Source organism: Castanea sativa, chromosome 12, assembly GCF_040712315.1.
Source record: "Castanea sativa cultivar Marrone di Chiusa Pesio chromosome 12, ASM4071231v1".
Lineage (NCBI taxonomy): Eukaryota > Viridiplantae > Streptophyta > Magnoliopsida > Fagales > Fagaceae > Castanea > Castanea sativa.
The window spans coordinates 19846238-19863066 of NC_134024.1; the positions used below are offsets into that span (position 1 = coordinate 19846238).

General features: G+C 41.9%; 1 pseudogene; it reads left to right on the plus strand.

The window, feature by feature from the left end:
• Positions 1-14968: 14968 nt before the first annotated feature.
• LOC142618207 (F-box/kelch-repeat protein At3g23880-like) lies at positions 14969-16505 on the plus strand (annotated as a pseudogene).
• Positions 16506-16829: the final 324 nt, after the last annotated feature.

Sequence of the window (16829 nt, forward strand, 5' to 3'; positions counted from 1 at the left end):
TATCAAAAAAATAAATCAATTATAAATTTTCTTTCCTTTCCTTTTCAACCTCCCTCTCTTTTTTCTTCACTCTTTTCTATTCTTCTTTATTTATCTTTATTTTTTATATAACAAGAAAAAACCCTATGTTAAGTACTAAAAGCATATTTTAGATGTTTACGTGGGTATCTGGGTGGTGGGATCATTGGTTAGGAACATGAAGTAAATCTTGAATTTCTAGATACAATCCACCATATTATCATTCCATGTGGTTTTCAAAGTGTCTCATGGGTAAGGAGTTGAATAGTCTAGCCAAAAGTTGGGACTAAAGTTGTCAATTCCATTTTGATTGTCATTCTGACTTATCCATTGAAACAAAATATTTCGGTATTGGTCTATTCCATAATTTTCAACGCATTATTTTGAGGGTAAAGTTGTCAATTCCATTTTGATGGTCATTCTTTGTTTATCCATTGAAACAAATATTTAAGCACGGGTCTATTCAAGTGCACTGTTTCAGGGTTAACACTAAAGTTATATATTGCAATATAATCAAATTACACCTGATGTAACTCAAATCAATATTACACCTGTAAGTGCACAAGTGCTCCTGGCCCCAAGAACAGTTATGGGCCCAGGCCCAATGAGCCTTAAACAATATGAATTTGTAGAGTGTGGGCTTGAAACCCAGGTTAGAAGTGTGTGGGGATTGAATGACAAATTAAAGATTACAAGTGCTTGGAAACGACAAGGAATATTGTAAATCGGCCTCCTCGGATGTAAGCCGAGAGCTGTTCTTGTATTATGTTTTTCTCTTTGTCTTTTTTCTTTTTAGGTTACAAAAAGTCCATCCCCTTTTCTGTTTTCTATTTCTCCTTAAATACTCCTCTTTTTAATACTTTGTACACGTGTTGCCCCAACGCCCCCTTAGCCTAGATATTTCTTTTCTTAGTGCCTTTGAATAGTAACCAGAAGTTTCCCTTCCACTGTTCAAGTGTCACTTCCCCATTAATGCGGCCAGAGTGGTAGGTGCAGGGTCTTTAATGTGGAGGTAGCAGCCTTTATCTTTGACATTTTTCCAACATCGGTGCTTCTAGGACATTCAAGGGTTCACTCCCTTTAACCACTGGTCTTGACCGTGTCATTCCCTAACCTTTACCATGAAGTCCTGGGTTCTCCGGCGTCATTCTGAGGGGAAAAACATCCTCGGCTGGATCTTCGGATCCTCGGCGTATGGGCCGACCCGTAGTACCAACAAACCCTAAACCCAAGAGCAGGTCGGCCCTCCTTAGCAAGACCCAACGGCCCATATTCCCATCAAGGTCTTTTTACTCCCCACAATAGCCCCTCAAAACTCTAATTTTCGACATCCGAGGAGAAAAATAGGGTTTTGATTTGAAGAGGATCCACTCCACACACTTTATAAGTGATGGCACGTGTGGAAATCGTTTCGCGTCCCAGAAGATGCCATTTGGCGGTTTTATTTTCAAAAACGCGCGCATTTATTACTGTAAGTTACTCTTTGTCTCCCATGTTCAACGGTGAGATGGGCATCCAACGATCCTCGTTACTCCACGAAATTTTAGGCGGGACAAATATAATTTCGAGGCCGCCTTTTTCGCACGTCGTGACGCTTCGGGAACCTGCGCCTTCATTTAATTCATCAGGGATCAATCCCATCAAAACACCAATAATCATTCTTTACCAGCAGAAAACCGTGGAAACCTGTACCTTCAACTTTGTAAGTTCTTGCTCTCTCTATTCTTAACCTTTTCTCCTCGGATACAGTCCTCGGCTGTCTTCGTAAATATTCTCCCTTTTAGAGTTTAGCCTTTCGTTCTTTTATAATGGGTAGGTTTAAGTGTCTAGTTGATACCGCCGCTAGGATGGAAGGCTTTAGGGCCAAATATCATATTCCCAGCGATGTAGGATTAAAATATTGCCCGGTAGAAGCCGTGGCCGGTTCTAGGAAAGAGGGAGAGGTTATCATCCCTATGATAGCCTTTATAGAGGGTGGGATGACCCTTCCAATGAAACCTGTAACTAGGGAGTACCTTCGCAACCACCGGTTGTGTCCCGATCAATGCCTCCCAAACGTTTTTAGAGTTTTGGGTAGTGTAGATGCTCTAAACGAGCAGATGGATTTAAACCTCACATGGCACGATGTCGTGTTCCTATATGAGTCCCATAAACTTTCTAAAGTAGGTTATTATATTAAGTCTCGGTCCAGCACCGTTAGGCTAATCTCCTGTCTGCCCAAATCCAACAAAGGCATGAAGGACGACTACTTGATCGTGTCTGGGAACTGGCATGACGGCCTCCACTGCCTAGTTGAGTGGGGGGATCCAGGTGCGATGCCGTAGGATTAATCTCCCCACAACACAACTTCTTCTAACACACACAGAAATGCGTATTCATACTTACTTAAACTTGTTAAATATCTGTGTGAATCTGACCAGGTTTGTTTGTTTTGATGTCTTTTTTGCAGATAAGCAGCACGTACGTCCTTGTCTAAGTCACTGTAACGTCGCAAACCTAAACCGAGTACTTCGCTCCGAGGTGTTCGTTAGCGAAGACTTACAACTCCGGGCTGCTCATCTCATTCTAGGGTACACTCCCCTTTCCTCGGACTTCCAGGAGATAGAAAACGCCATAATTGCGGGTGACCGAAGATGAAGGAGGATAAACGTAGCTCGGCCTCACTTTCTGGACGACCGCGACCTCCCGGACGCTCCTAACACCTTTTTATACAACCAGCCTATAGCAGCAATTCCCCTTGCTGTGCACTCATAAGCAACTGTCGTTCCAGAAGAGCAGGTGTCTTCTTCGCACACACTTGACGACGAGATAGATCAATTCCATCTCAAAGACACCGAGAGACCTCGCGGGAACCAGTTTGTGGTACTTTCCGACGAGGAGGAAGAAGCCACCGAGGCCTCTGGAATTGCAGGGTTTGTGGTTGCCCTTCCCGAGGACGAATCTGAAGAAGACATGGGAAGAATGGAGGGTCTCCTCACCAATAGGGCTGCTAAGGTTGTAGAGAAAAAGAGGGGGACGTCTCAAGTTCCCCCATCTTTACCACCTCCCCCTCCTCCAGCTGAGCCAAAACTTCCAGCCGAGGATCCCAAGAAGAAGAGGAAGGGGGATAACGAGGGGACGACTAATAAGGACCCCAAGAAACCACGACAACAACTCCCACCGGCCCAGCAGCAGAAGCTGGACAAAGGCAAGGGCAGGGCCCGCTCGGTTGAAATCGGGGAATTCAGGGACGAGGCTGAAGTGCGCCGAGCACCGACCACCTGGTCCCCCGATCTAAGACTGGACGGCGCACCCATCTCCTGCCAATCCAGTATAAGGGCGGTTCAACAAGGTCATGCCCACCACCTGGCTGAGGTTTTAGAACGCCCTCTCCTGCTGCCCAAGGACATGGAGACCTTGGAAAAAATGGGCCAACCACAATTATTTCTCTCACTAAAAAGAGACTTAGCGCTGGTAAGTTTTTCCCTTTTTTAGGAAGATTCCACTTTTAACAATACTTATAAGTAAGTTTGTTTTTTAATATTCTTAACTCCATCATCCTTTGTTACAGGCTATTCAGGAGGTCTTTGTAGCCGAGAAGTTTATAGAAGACACTCGGAAGGTAGCCAGAACTGAGCTCGAAATCAGGCTGGAAACTGAGAAGTCCTTGGGCATAGCCCTTGTTGAGAATGAGAAGTTGACCTCCGAGGTAGCTGATCTGAGGAGAGAGAAAAATGGGGTCGAGTCAAACTTGAAGACCATGAAGACCCAGATAGAAGGACAGCGCAAGCTCCTTCGCGAAAGAGATGAAGAGCTCTCCCAAGCTCAAAGGGAGTGCTCGGATCTGAAGAAGGAACTGGCGTTGATGAAGAAAGAAGCCAGCTCCTTCCAACTCTCTCTTCAAGCTGCCAAGCAGGCGAGTTTCGAGGAAGGGGTAGCAACCACAGAGGAGCAGCTGACAGAGGAGTTCGCGGCTTTATGCCGCGAATACTGTCAAAAAGTATGGGGGGAAGCTTTAAACGTGGCAGGAGTTCCTCTATCTTCGGATCTGAGGAAGTCTGAGAACGTTTGGCTTCCCCTGGAAATACAGGAGATTGAAGAGGCTCTTGCTACCACTCCTACCCCTGAGACAACTCTTCCTGCTCTACCTCCGGTGGTCCCACAGCAAATTCCTGATCCTACAGAACCTTCTGGTTCCAACAAAGAGAAGGAAGAAAGAGGGGATGCAGAGAAGGACCTGAACCAGACAGTGGAACCCAACGTCCTTCCACCAAAGAAAGCAGATAAGGGAAAGGAAGTTTTGACCCCCTTTGAGCTGGAGTTGAAGGAGACCGAGGGCACTAGTACCTCTCAGCAAGACCCCCCTACTGAAGCTTAGGACCTATCTTTAGGACTTCTCTTTTTCTATGTTTGAATTATATATATGTAATGTATATTTGACTAATTAATGAAGAACAATTTCATTTTGCTTTTCACTTGGGTTGTATCTGTTTTACTTTACTCCTTTTTTTTTTTGTATTTGTTATAAAGATTGCCATTAGCACATAACAAAAATTTCTTAGAGTAAACAAATCTAACTCCAAGGATTACACAATCATAACTTCCACATAATCATATGCACATTATTAAGGTTTAACAAAAGGTGGTATGGTTGAGATATTTAAACAGTGCCTTTGATTAAAAAAGGAGAGAAGATCCTGTAAAACGATTAAACCCTTGTAATGTACAGCATCCTTTCTAGTAGGATGTAAGGTCCGAGGGCCATTCCTTATACAAATTTGCTTGACATTTAAGGATATAAGACTTAAGATCCAAGTTAATAAACAGCAACGCATTAACACCCAGGCATAATCAGAAGTTAACTTTAATCAAAGTCGTGGTCCGAAGATAAGTCTTAACCAATCTTTCGTTTAATTCTTAAAAATTGTAACTTCAAATGTTAATTTCCCCAAAGTAGGAGGTCCGAAAACCCGGCATAACTAAGGTTCTGTTTAACAAGTGACAATACATCAATTTCCACAAGGTTTGTGGTCCGAGGACTGCACTTAACCAAGTTTCTGTTTGATTCTTAAAACTTGTAACTTCAAATGTTAATTTTCCCAAAGTAGGAGGTCCGAAGACCCAGCATAACTAAGGTTCTGTTTAACAAGTGACAAGACATCAATTTCCACAAGGTTTATGGTCCGAGGACAACACTTAACCAAGTTTCTGTTTGATTCTTAAAACTTGTAACTTCAAATGTTAATTTTCCCAAAGAAGGAGGTCCGAAGACCCGGCATAACTAAGGTTCTGTTTAACAAGTGACAAGACATCAATTTTCACAAGGTTTATGGTCCGAGGACAACACTTAACCAAGTTTCTGTTTGATTCTTAAAACTGGTAACTTCAAATGTTAATTTTCCCAAAGTAGGAGGTCCGAAGACCCGGCATAACTAAGGTTCTGTTTAACAAGTGACAAGACATCAATTTCCACAAGGTTTATGGTCCGAGGACAACACTTAACCAAGTTTCTGTTTGATTCTTAAAACTTGTAACTTCAAATGTTAATTTTCCCAAAGTAGGAGGTCCGAAGACCCGGCATAACTAAGGTTCTGTTTAACAAGTGACAAGACATCAATTTCCACAAGGTTTATGGTCTGAGGACAACACTTAACCAAGTTTCTGTTTGATTCTTAAAACTTGTAACTTCAAATGTTAATTTTCCCAAAGTAGGAGGTTCGAAGACCCGGCATAACTAAGGTTCTGTTTAACAAGTGACAAGACATCAATTTCCACAAGGTTTATGGTCCGAGGACAACACTTAACCAAGTTTCTGTTTGATTCTTAAAACTGGTAACTTCAAATGTTAATTTTCCCAAAGTAGGAGGTCCGAAGACCCGGCATAACTAAGGTTCTGTTTAACAAGTGACAAGACATCAATTTCCACAAAGTTTATGGTCCGAGGACAACACTTAACCAAGTTTCTGTTTGATTCTTAAAACTTGTAACTTCAAATGTTAATTTTCCCAAAGTAGGAGGTCCGAAGACCCGGCATAACTAAGGTTCTGTTTAACAAGTGACAAGACATCAATTTCCACAAGGTTTATGGTCCGAGGACAACACTTAACCAAGTTTCTGTTTGATTCTTTAAAAATAATAACTGCGAGCATCAGAGCTACCCATAACTTTGAAATATTAATTGACAAAAGCTCATTTCATTAATAATAATATCTTCTAAGATTATTTACATTCCATGGACGTGGTACAATTCGTTCGTCTAGGTCAGCTAGCCTATAGGACCCTATGCCTGCTATTGAAACAATGCGATAGGGGCCTTCCCAGTTAGGTCCCAGCTTACCCCAAGCTGGGTTCTTAGATGTGCCTACAACTTTCCTTAATACAAGGTCACCAAGCGCAAGTGGCCTTAGCTTCACGTGGGCGTCATATCCTCGTTTTAGCTTCTGCTGATAATAAGCCATTTGGACCATAGCTGCCTCACGCCGTTCCTCAAGTAAATCAAGATCTTTCTCTAGAAGTCCCTTGTTATTCTCTGGACTAAAAGAACTTGTCTTTAGAGTAGGAAAACCAGATTCCAGTGGTATCACCGCCTCGGCTCCATAAGTCATAGAGAATGGCGTTTCTCCAGTGGACCTGCGTGGAGTGGTCCGATACGTCCACAGGACATGAGGGAGCTCTTCTACCCATCTGCCTTTCGCATCATCCAACCTCTTCTTGAGCCCGTTGACTATGACCTTGTTAACGGCCTCGGCTTGCCCATTTCCTCGAGGATAAGCTGGGGTAGAATATCTATTTGTGATACCCATGTCACCACAATATTGCCTAAAGGCGTTGCTGTCAAATTGAACGCCATTGTCTGAGATAAGTGTATGCGGTATACCAAATCTAGTAACAATATTTTTCCATACAAATTTCTTAGAATCAACATCTCGGATATTAGCTAAGGGCTCAGCCTCAACCCATTTAGTAAAGTAGTCTGTTCCCACGAGCAACCATCTTTTGTTGCCAGCAGCTCTCAGAAATGGCCCTACAATGTCCAAGCCCCATTGTGCGAAAGGCCAAGGGCTGGAGAGAGGGTTAAGAACCCCTCTAGGTTGGTGGATATTAGGGGCGAACCTCTGGCATTGATCGCATTTTCTGGCATAATCCTGAGCCTCCCTCTGCATATTAGGCCACCAATAACCCTGAGTCAGGGCTCTATGGGCTAAGGATCTTCCCCCAGTATGGCTCCCACAAATTCCCTCATGCAGTTCCTCCAATAATATTTCTGTTGATTCAGGGTGCACACACAACAAATACGGTCCTGAAAAGGATCGTTTGTATAGCTTCTGGTCCTCGGACAACCAGAAACGCGGCGCCTTTCAACGTACCTTTTCTGCTTCAGCCCTGTCTTCGGGAAGAATGTCATTTTTAAGAAAAGATATAATCGAATCCATCCAGCTAGGACCAGGCCTTATTAGATGGATGCGAGGCGCGTTAGCAGTTACAAGAGAAGGTTCTACCAAATCCTGAACGAGGATAACCCTTGGTAAACCTTGAGCCGAGGATGTTGCCAACGTAGCCAAGGAATCTGCATGAGTGTTTCCACTCCTAGAAACGTGAGCTAGGGCAAAGAAGTCGAACTTAGCTCTTGGCGTTTGACACAGGCCAAATATTCACACGTGCAGGGGTCTCTAGCCTCCATGGTCCCCATGACCTGGCCGACCACTAATTGAGAGTCTGAGAACACATGGATTTCCTTGCCACCCATCTTATGTACCATCTGCATGCCCACTAAGACTGCTTCATACTCGGCCTCATTGTTAGTAGCCGAGAAGGCCAATCTCAAAGATTTTTCGAAGACAATTCCTTCAGGGGACATTAAAACAAGTCCAACACCAGACCCTTTTTGATTCGCAGCCCCATCCACATAAACTCTCCAAGCCGAGGGCGATACGGCGGTGATCACACCAACTGATTTTTCACCCATGTGTACTTCTTTTGAAGTTTCTTCTAACAATGGTTCAGTAAACTCTGCCACCAAATCAGCGAGGACCTGTCCCTTTACCGAAGTGCGAGGATTGTACTTAACATCAAAGGCTCCCAAAATGGTTCCCCATTTTGCCACCCTGCCAGAATAATCAGCACTACGCAACACAGCCTTGAGAGGCAACTGGGTCAAAACAACCACGGTATGAGATTGGAAATAATGAGGAAGTTTGCGCGTGGCGTGGACTACAGCCAGAAGCGCTTTTTCCAAGGGCAGATAGCGCACCTCGGCCTCATTCAAGGACTTACTAACGTAGTAGATCGGTCTCTGCACTCCGCTTTCATTCCTTATAAGGACTAAGCTCACTGCGTGAATAGCCACGGCCAGATAAGCGAATAAAACCTCGTCCACCTCAGGGCGAGATAAAATGGGTGGCCGAGAAAGATATTGCTTAAGCTGTTGGAAAGCTAACTCGCAGTCCTCGGTCCATTGAAACCCTTTCCACTTGTTCAACAACTGAAAGAAAGGACGGCACCGGTCAGCTGACCGAGAAATAAATCTATTCAACGCAGCAATCATTCCAGTCAATTTCTGAATCTCTTTTGGGTTCCTAGGCGGCTGCAAATTCTGAATAGTCTTAACCTGCACTGGGTTTACCTCTATGCCCCTATGAGTAATCATATATCCCAAGAATTTTCCAGATCCCACGCCAAAAGAACACTTGGAGGCGTTAAGGCGCAACTTATACTTCCTTAGCATCTGGAAGGTGTCGGCCAAATCTGTCATGTGCGAAGGTACTGTCTTACTCTTCACCACCATATCATCCACGTATACTTCTATGGTTTTCCCCAGTTGCTGTTCAAACATTCGGGTCATCATTCTTTGGTAAGTAGCCCCAGCATTTTTTAACCCAAATGGCATGACCTTATAATGATAGTTCCCTGTTGGAGTAATGAAAGCAGTCTTCTCCTGATCCTCTAATGCCAAGGGAATTTGGTGGTAACCCTGGAAGGCGTCCAAGAAACTCATCCGAGGATGTCCGACAGTAGCATCTACCAGTTGATCAATCCGTGGCATTGGGAACGAATCTTTCGGACAGGCCTTGTTCAGATCAGTAAAGTCCACACATACTCTCCACTTGCCGTTCTTCTTTTTAAAAACAACGGTGTGAGCCAACCATTCAGGGTAGAAAACTTCTTTGATAGCCCCCGCCCTTTTGAGTTTAAGAACCTCTTCCTTCACAGCCTCAGAATGTTCTCGGGAAGATCGCCGAGGTGGCTGCCTCCTCGGAACAATGGCAGGATTGACGTTTAAACGATGACAAATGAAGTTCGGATCTACACCTGGAGCCTCGTAGGGGTCCCACGCAAAGACATCTAAATTATCCTTTAGGAATTTCAACAACTCCATCTTCTCTTGGTGTGGCAAACGTATGCCAACTTGGAAGAACCTCTCTGGATCATCTGTTATTACAAACTTCTCTAACTCCTCACAAACAGCCTCATCTCCTGTCATCGCTCCAGGTGCCTCCGGAGCTGTTAATTGCTATGACTCCTGGATGGGCAAAGTTGATGACTCAATTTCTGACTGACGAAGCACCGCAGCCGATATGCATTGCCTAGCCACCACCTGGAAAACGGAGATTTCCTCAACATGCTCCCCCGAGGGGAATTTCACCTTAACATGTAAGGTAGAGGAGACGGCTCCCAGAGCGTGCAGCCATGGCCTAGCGAGGATGGCTGTATATGGAGAATACGCGTCAACCACAATGAAATCCACCTCAACCGTTTCGATGCCGGATTGAACGGGTAAACGGATCTGTCCCTTCGGCACAACGGCTCTCCCTTCAAAGCTTATAAGTGGGGAGTCGTAAGGAGTTAGATCTTTCAATTCCAACCTTAGCCCTTTAAATAGATCAGGGTATATGATATCTGCACCACTGCCCTGATCTATCATCACCCTTCTCACATCATAATTCCCTATCCTGAGGGTAACCACAAGAGCATCATCATGGGGCTGGATAGTCCCTACTTTATCCTCCTCGGAGAAACCTAAGACGGGTAAAGTGCCCTTTAATCTCTTCGGCCTGCTACCCACATCCTCGGCCTGAGGATGGGAAACCGCCATCACCCTAGTGGGACCTGAGCCGGTCCTACCAGGTGCAGCGAAGATAACATTAATTGTTCCCAATGCTGGCCGGGATGAATTGTTCCTCTGGTTGTTTGAACCAACTTGACCAACCTGCCCAGTGGGCTGACACAAGTGCTGCTTTAACTTTCCCTCACTGACGAACTGCTCTAGATGGTTCCACAGGGTCCGACAGTTCTCGGTAGCGTGGCCCACATCCTGATGGTACTGACAAAAGAGATTTTGATTTCTTCTCGCAGGGTCCCCTGCCATCTTTCCGGGCCATCTGAAGAAGGGCTCTTTACGAACTTTTTCTAATAACTGATGCACTGGTTCTCGGAACACAGTACTTACAGCCTGAGGTGCTGTCGAGCCGGATTGTCCGAAGTAATCCCTCCTCGGCTTGTTGTTGTGATATCTGTTCGACCTGAAATCCCTTCTCTCCTGCGGGATAACCTTCTCCTTTCCTTTCCCCTGCTGCTGGTCTTCCTCTACCCTTTTATACTCATCAATACGATCCATAAGACGGCATACGCTGCGGACGGGCTTTTTCGTCAAAGACTTTCTTAGGTCGTGATCAGTAGGGAGGCCCACCTTAAAGGTATTAAGCGCCACCTCATCAAAGTCACCATCTATTTCATTAAACATCTCCCAGTATCGGTCGGAGTATGCTTTCAGTGTCTCCCCTTCCTTCATGGCCATGGATAGCAACGAGTCCAATGGCCGAGGGACTCTGCTACACGTAATGAACCGCGAAGCAAATGCCCTAGTTAGCTCCCCAAATGAGCCTACAGACCCCGATTTGAGACCATTAAACCATCTCATAGCCACAGGTCCCAAGCTGGAGGGGAAGACTTTACACATCAGAGTCTCATTGTGAGAGTGCACTGCCATCCTCTGGTTGAAGTGACTCACGTGCTCCACCGGATCAGTCCGGCCATTATAGATGGTAAAGGTGGGCTGGGTGAACCTCCTGGGAAGCCTCCCCCTCTCAATCCTCCGTGAAAACGGAGATTTAGAAAGTTGGTGCAATGCCCTACTCATGGTATCGTTGCCTAAGCCCCTAGAACGAAGCTTCTTACGTCTGCGGGTTGGCTGGTCGTCCTCCTCACCGGAGGATGTTGCGCTGGTGAGGGAACATGACCTTGAACTGTAGCCAACTCCCCTATCCTTCTTTGAGGAAGAACTAGACGAGGACGGGGAAACCTTACGTTTAGCATGGCGTAACTTCCTCTTCAAACGATTGATTTCCTTCTGCATGGATTTAGAACCCTCATCATGGGTAGTGCTACCCCCTGGGTATTCTGTATGGACGCTTCCCTCACGATCCCTACGATGTTCAAGACGTGCGAAATGATCTTCCGGTTGTGATCCTTGTGACTCTGCATGGTGAGAGCCTAAGCCTGCCATAATACCCCTACCTCTTCTAGACTAGATTCCCACAGACGGCGCCAATTGTAAGTGCACAAGTGCTCCTGGCCCCAAGAACAGTTATGGGCCCAGGCCCAATGAGCCTTAAACAATATGAATTTGTAGAGTGTGGGCTTGAAACCCAGGTTAGAAGTGTATGGGGATTGAATGACAAATTAAAGATTACAAGTGCTTGGAAACAACAAGGAATATTGTAAATCGGCCTCCTCGGATGTAAGCCGAGAGCTGTTCTTGTATTATGTTTTTCTCTTTGTCTTTTTTCTTTTTAGGTTACAAAAAGTCCATCCCCTTTTCTGTTTTCTATTTCTCCTTAAATACTCCTCTTTTTAATACTTTGTACACGTGTTGCCCCAACGCCCCCTTAGCCTAGATATTTCTTTTCTTAGTGCCTTTGAATAGTAACCAGAAGTTTCCCTTCCACTGTTCAAGTGTCACTTCCCCATTAATGCGGCTAGGGTGGTAGGTGCAGGGTCTTTAATGTGGAGGTAGCAGCCTTTATCTTTGACATTTTTCCAACATCGGTGCTTCTAGGACATTCAAGGGTTCACTCCCTTTAACCACTGGTCTTGACCGTGTCATTCCCTAACCTTTACCATGAAGTCCTGGGTTCTCCGGCGTCAATCTGAGGGGAAAAACATCCTCGGCTGGATCTTCGGATCCTCGGCGTATGGGCCGACCCGTAGTACCAACAAACCCTAAACCCAAGAGCAGGTCGGCCCTCCTTAGCAAGACCCAACGGCCCATATTCCCATCAAGGTCTTTTTACTCCCCACAACACCCCTAATAGGTTTTTATTAGATTAATATATGGAAAATCCTGTTTGATTATATGTTCACTTTGTTTTTATCACGCATATCAAATTTCTTGCCAATTGGATGTTATCTGTTATTCGATTTGTAAACTCATATTTTATGCATAATTAAAAAAAATTAACATTTAGTAGATAGAATAGTTATCAATCTTTGATCATCTTAATTTCACTATTATGGAGCTTATAATAATAAAAAAAGTAATCCAACTATAGATTTTTCAAAATTTGCATTCAATCTAAAACATTAAGTAGAATAGCATTGCTAAAAGTTGTCAAGTATAACTTAAACCATATATCCATACCTAAGACCTCATTACGTATTAACTTACAAGGAATTCAATTTACTAGTCGTTCTAGTGAACAAAATTATTATTATAATTTATTTTTGGAGAAAGAACTCAATGGAATTTTTTATTTATTAATTATAAAATCCAATGGAATTGAAAACATTAGTTAGGGCACCATTCCATAATTTTAAGTGTTATTTTGGTACCTAAACTTCAACAAAATTTTGTTTTTCATCTTGAAAACATGGTAAATATTGTACTGCCTATAAATACCCAAACTATATATAAATAACTAAAAAAATGTGATAGGAACTTGGCGAAGATTGCACAAATTTTTATGCCATCACCAATTAGTTTCTAATAGATAAGAGGCCAAAACAATATTAATACCTAGCGTAAAAAATTTTAAACAAGAAAATTTGGAGTTAACTTGTGACTTAGAGACACCGTCTAATTTTCTTAAAGAGAAAATTTTGAAATCGCATCTCCCATTTTGTCACTTATTTTAAGGGGGTGAAAAGTTTTATGCTCAACATAGGATAAGGTGGACTATCATAGGATATTCAAAAATCATCATTGTCAAACCGAAAATTTTATAAGGTGTGGATTAATGGGGATTTATTTTGATATATAAGTGGAGTGATGATATGGAATAATCTTGTTTTGATTATAAAAGAGCTTTTTTCCTTGTTTTCTTCTTGTTTTTTTCTAGTAATTGTAGGCTATTTAATATAGATATTTTTATTAATTTATTTTATTTAAAAATAAATTAGATAAAAGTACAACTGTACTTAATGGTTAGGTAAAAAGGCTCTTCATCTTAGTAATTGTAACATCTAAGTAATTGTAAGGGTTTATTTGGTATAGATTATTTTTATTGATTTTTTAAGTAATTTATTTTTTTGAATTTGGTTAGAATAGCCTACTACTACTACCCAAATCTCTCCTTTCTCCTCCAACCGCTAGGTAATAGACCATCTCAATGGTCAACTCCTTTTAGGGGTGTGCATAGGTTGGGTTAAGAGGATTTTTTTACCTAACCCACTATAGTGGGTCAAAAAAAATTCAACCCAACCCAACCCATCACATAAATCCAACCCAACCTAACCCACATGGGTTGAGTCGGGTCGGGTTGAACCCATGGTTTTAATAAATTTATTATTATTATTATTATTATAAAATTGAGTAGAAAAAAATATAAATATAAATATATTTTAAAAACCCAAATATTAGTATCAATGTAACTCCTTAAAGGCAAATAACACTAAAGACTAAACAACAATAGTAATTTACTAGGGTTTGTGTGGACCAATTGGCTTTTATATACAATAGAAAGAGCTAGTTATTTAAAAAAAATTAATTATATAATATAATTTAACTATATTTATATTAAATATATAGGTGGGTCGGGTAGGGTTTGGTAGGTTTGGAATTTTATAACCCAAACCCAACCCGACCCGCTATCAAAAAATTTTTTGTAATCCAACCCAACCCAACCCACTAAACCCTAAAAACCGACCTAACACGATGGGTTGGGTTGGGTCGAGTCGGTTTTGACAGGTTGACTGCACACCCCTAACTCCTTTAGATGAAAGCATACGTAAGCTTAAATATGAGATCCCCCCCCCCCCCCCCCCAAAAAAAAACTCCTTTATTTTACTAAGAAAATTACTTGAAGATTTATTCAACAAAAAACCAAAAATCAAACATTTTAAAAATGTAATCTCCTTTATTTTCCTCTATTTTCTTGACAACCAAATAATAGAAAAACAATTCAAGATGAGATCAAAGCTCCAAAAAATTCAACCAATGATATATATTTATTTCCTTTCCAACTTCCTTTTCTTTTTCTTCGCATTTTTTTTTCCCATACACTAGTTAAGTACTCAAAGCATTATTTAAGGAAATACAATTTTTTAATGGGTGTTGGATTGTAATCATTAAGGAGGAATTAAGTATATCTGGGAAATGATTTCCTTCAGTTCATAAAAACTAATGTGTCATTAAATTCTTAAGTGGCACCATAGTTAGTAAAAGATGGCACACACTGGACGAATTGAGCATATTCAGAAAATGACTTCCTTCAATTCATAAAAACTAATGTGTAATGCATGATACGGTAATAAAAATTTGTATGGAATTCGGCAAAAAAATACAAAAGGGGTACCGTATTAAACATTTATATTTTAAAAATTTGTATGGAATCATTTACCATATATATATATATATATGGGAGATAAATACAATAATCATTGTGTTTTTTTTTTTTGAAACAAAACACAGTAAGGCAGGTGCGTTTGCTCACTGTTCGAAACACACTCTCTTCTGTGTTGCTTCTTCCGTTGGAAAATGTCCCAAAGCAAAGAAGAACGAGGAGTGATCCTGCGACGTAGGACGAAGCATGATGATGATCTCCCCGACGAAATCGTGTTGGACATTTTAGCAAAGCTACCCGTGAAATCTCTCCTAAGATTCAGGTGCGTTTGCAAACCCTGGTTCTCTTCCATTGTCAACCCCTGTTTCATCTCTACCCACCACCTTAATCAGAGTCATATTCATCACCACAGTTATGTCATACACATTCCTAGGAATATTCCCATACCTTTTTTTCCTGGTTCTTCACATTCTAGCAATCAAGTCTGCACTCTCGCTTGCGACCACACCTTTGAAACCATATCCGAGTTTAGAGTTCCCTTCACTTTTCAATCTGGGTTTTCCCATTTTGTGGGTTCATGAAATGGCATGTTGTGTTTCACTAGTTCTAGATCATGCTCTAATGTTGTTTACTTGTGGAACCCCAGTATTAGAAAATTTAAGAGGTTGCCCAATAGCTAGTTATTTATTATGTCACTAGGAATTGGGTATGATTCCCAGAATAATGATTTCAAGGTTGTCGGGATTCCACGGACTTTTGCCAAGCCTAAGCCTCCCCCTGAGGTTGAGGTGTACTCATTAAGTTCGGATTCATGGAAAAGAGTTGAACTTGGAATCTCCTGGAGACCCAATGTTGTGTCCCACAAATTTAATTGTGTTTTGACATTCCCATTTGTGAGTGGACATTTGCATTGGATGATAGAAATGATAGAAGAAGGGGGTGGGCAAGAGAAGCATGATACTTCTACGATTTGTCATTTGATGTCAATAGTGAGAAATTCAAAGAGCTACCACTTCCTGACGATGAAGGAAGTTGTATTACGAAATGCGTTACATCATTCAAGGGGAAACTAGCTTTGATTAAATTTGGAAATGGTACCCAACCAGATATTACGCGATGCTCCATTTGGGTGATGAGGGAGTATGGTGTGATTGATTCCTGGAATAAACTTTGTGTTCTATCAATTGAAAATCTAACTGATTTAATTGGTTTCACGAAGGATGGTTTACTTATTCGAAACGGCTCCAGGCCAGTATCCACCAACAGTGAATTAGAGAGCAAAGATAAGTCTGTTTTAATTGACCTCGAAACTCTACATGAGAAGGAGATTAGCACTCAAGCTAAATATGGTTTTGATGAAGCTACTTACACGGAGAGCCTTGCTTTACTAGATGGAACAAATGTGATATCTTACTAGAAAGATGGTGCTATGTGTATAAGAAGTGATGTCATTACATGTATGGATAAATTGAAATCCTTGTCATGCTTTTACATGAAGCAATAGGCATATTAGGATTGTTAAAACCATACTTGTGCCCTGGATTTATATGATCCTTTTTATGGTTGTAGCTGTTATATATTATATTTATTTTTTTATATTTGTTTGCGGATGGTTGTTGCACACAGTGGACAAATAAAACCATAATTGGCCAACATGACCTTTTTTGCTTGTGTGTCTCTGTTGTAGTGGTAAAAAGAACTAAGTAATAGCTCTACAACTTAAAAAAAAAAAAAAAAAAGTAATGGCAGGAGAGATAGGGGGAGAATAAAATTGGTTGGGTTATGGGATGGCTGGATATGTTGAAAATGACAAAAATAATAAGCAACAGGGGATTTTTCATGCCTGTGCTCTACTAGCTGGCAGGTATATTTGGTATGATTGCACCTAAATGTGTTTGCTTCATTCTTTATGCTTCTAGAAAGCAGAATAGGTTAAAGAAATGAAGAGGCTTGTATTGTCTTTTTTAGTTTTCCCATCTATCTCTTTTGTTTGTTTGTTTTTCTCTCTCTCTCTCTCTCTTTCTCTCTCTCTCTCTCTCTCTCTCTCTCTCTCTC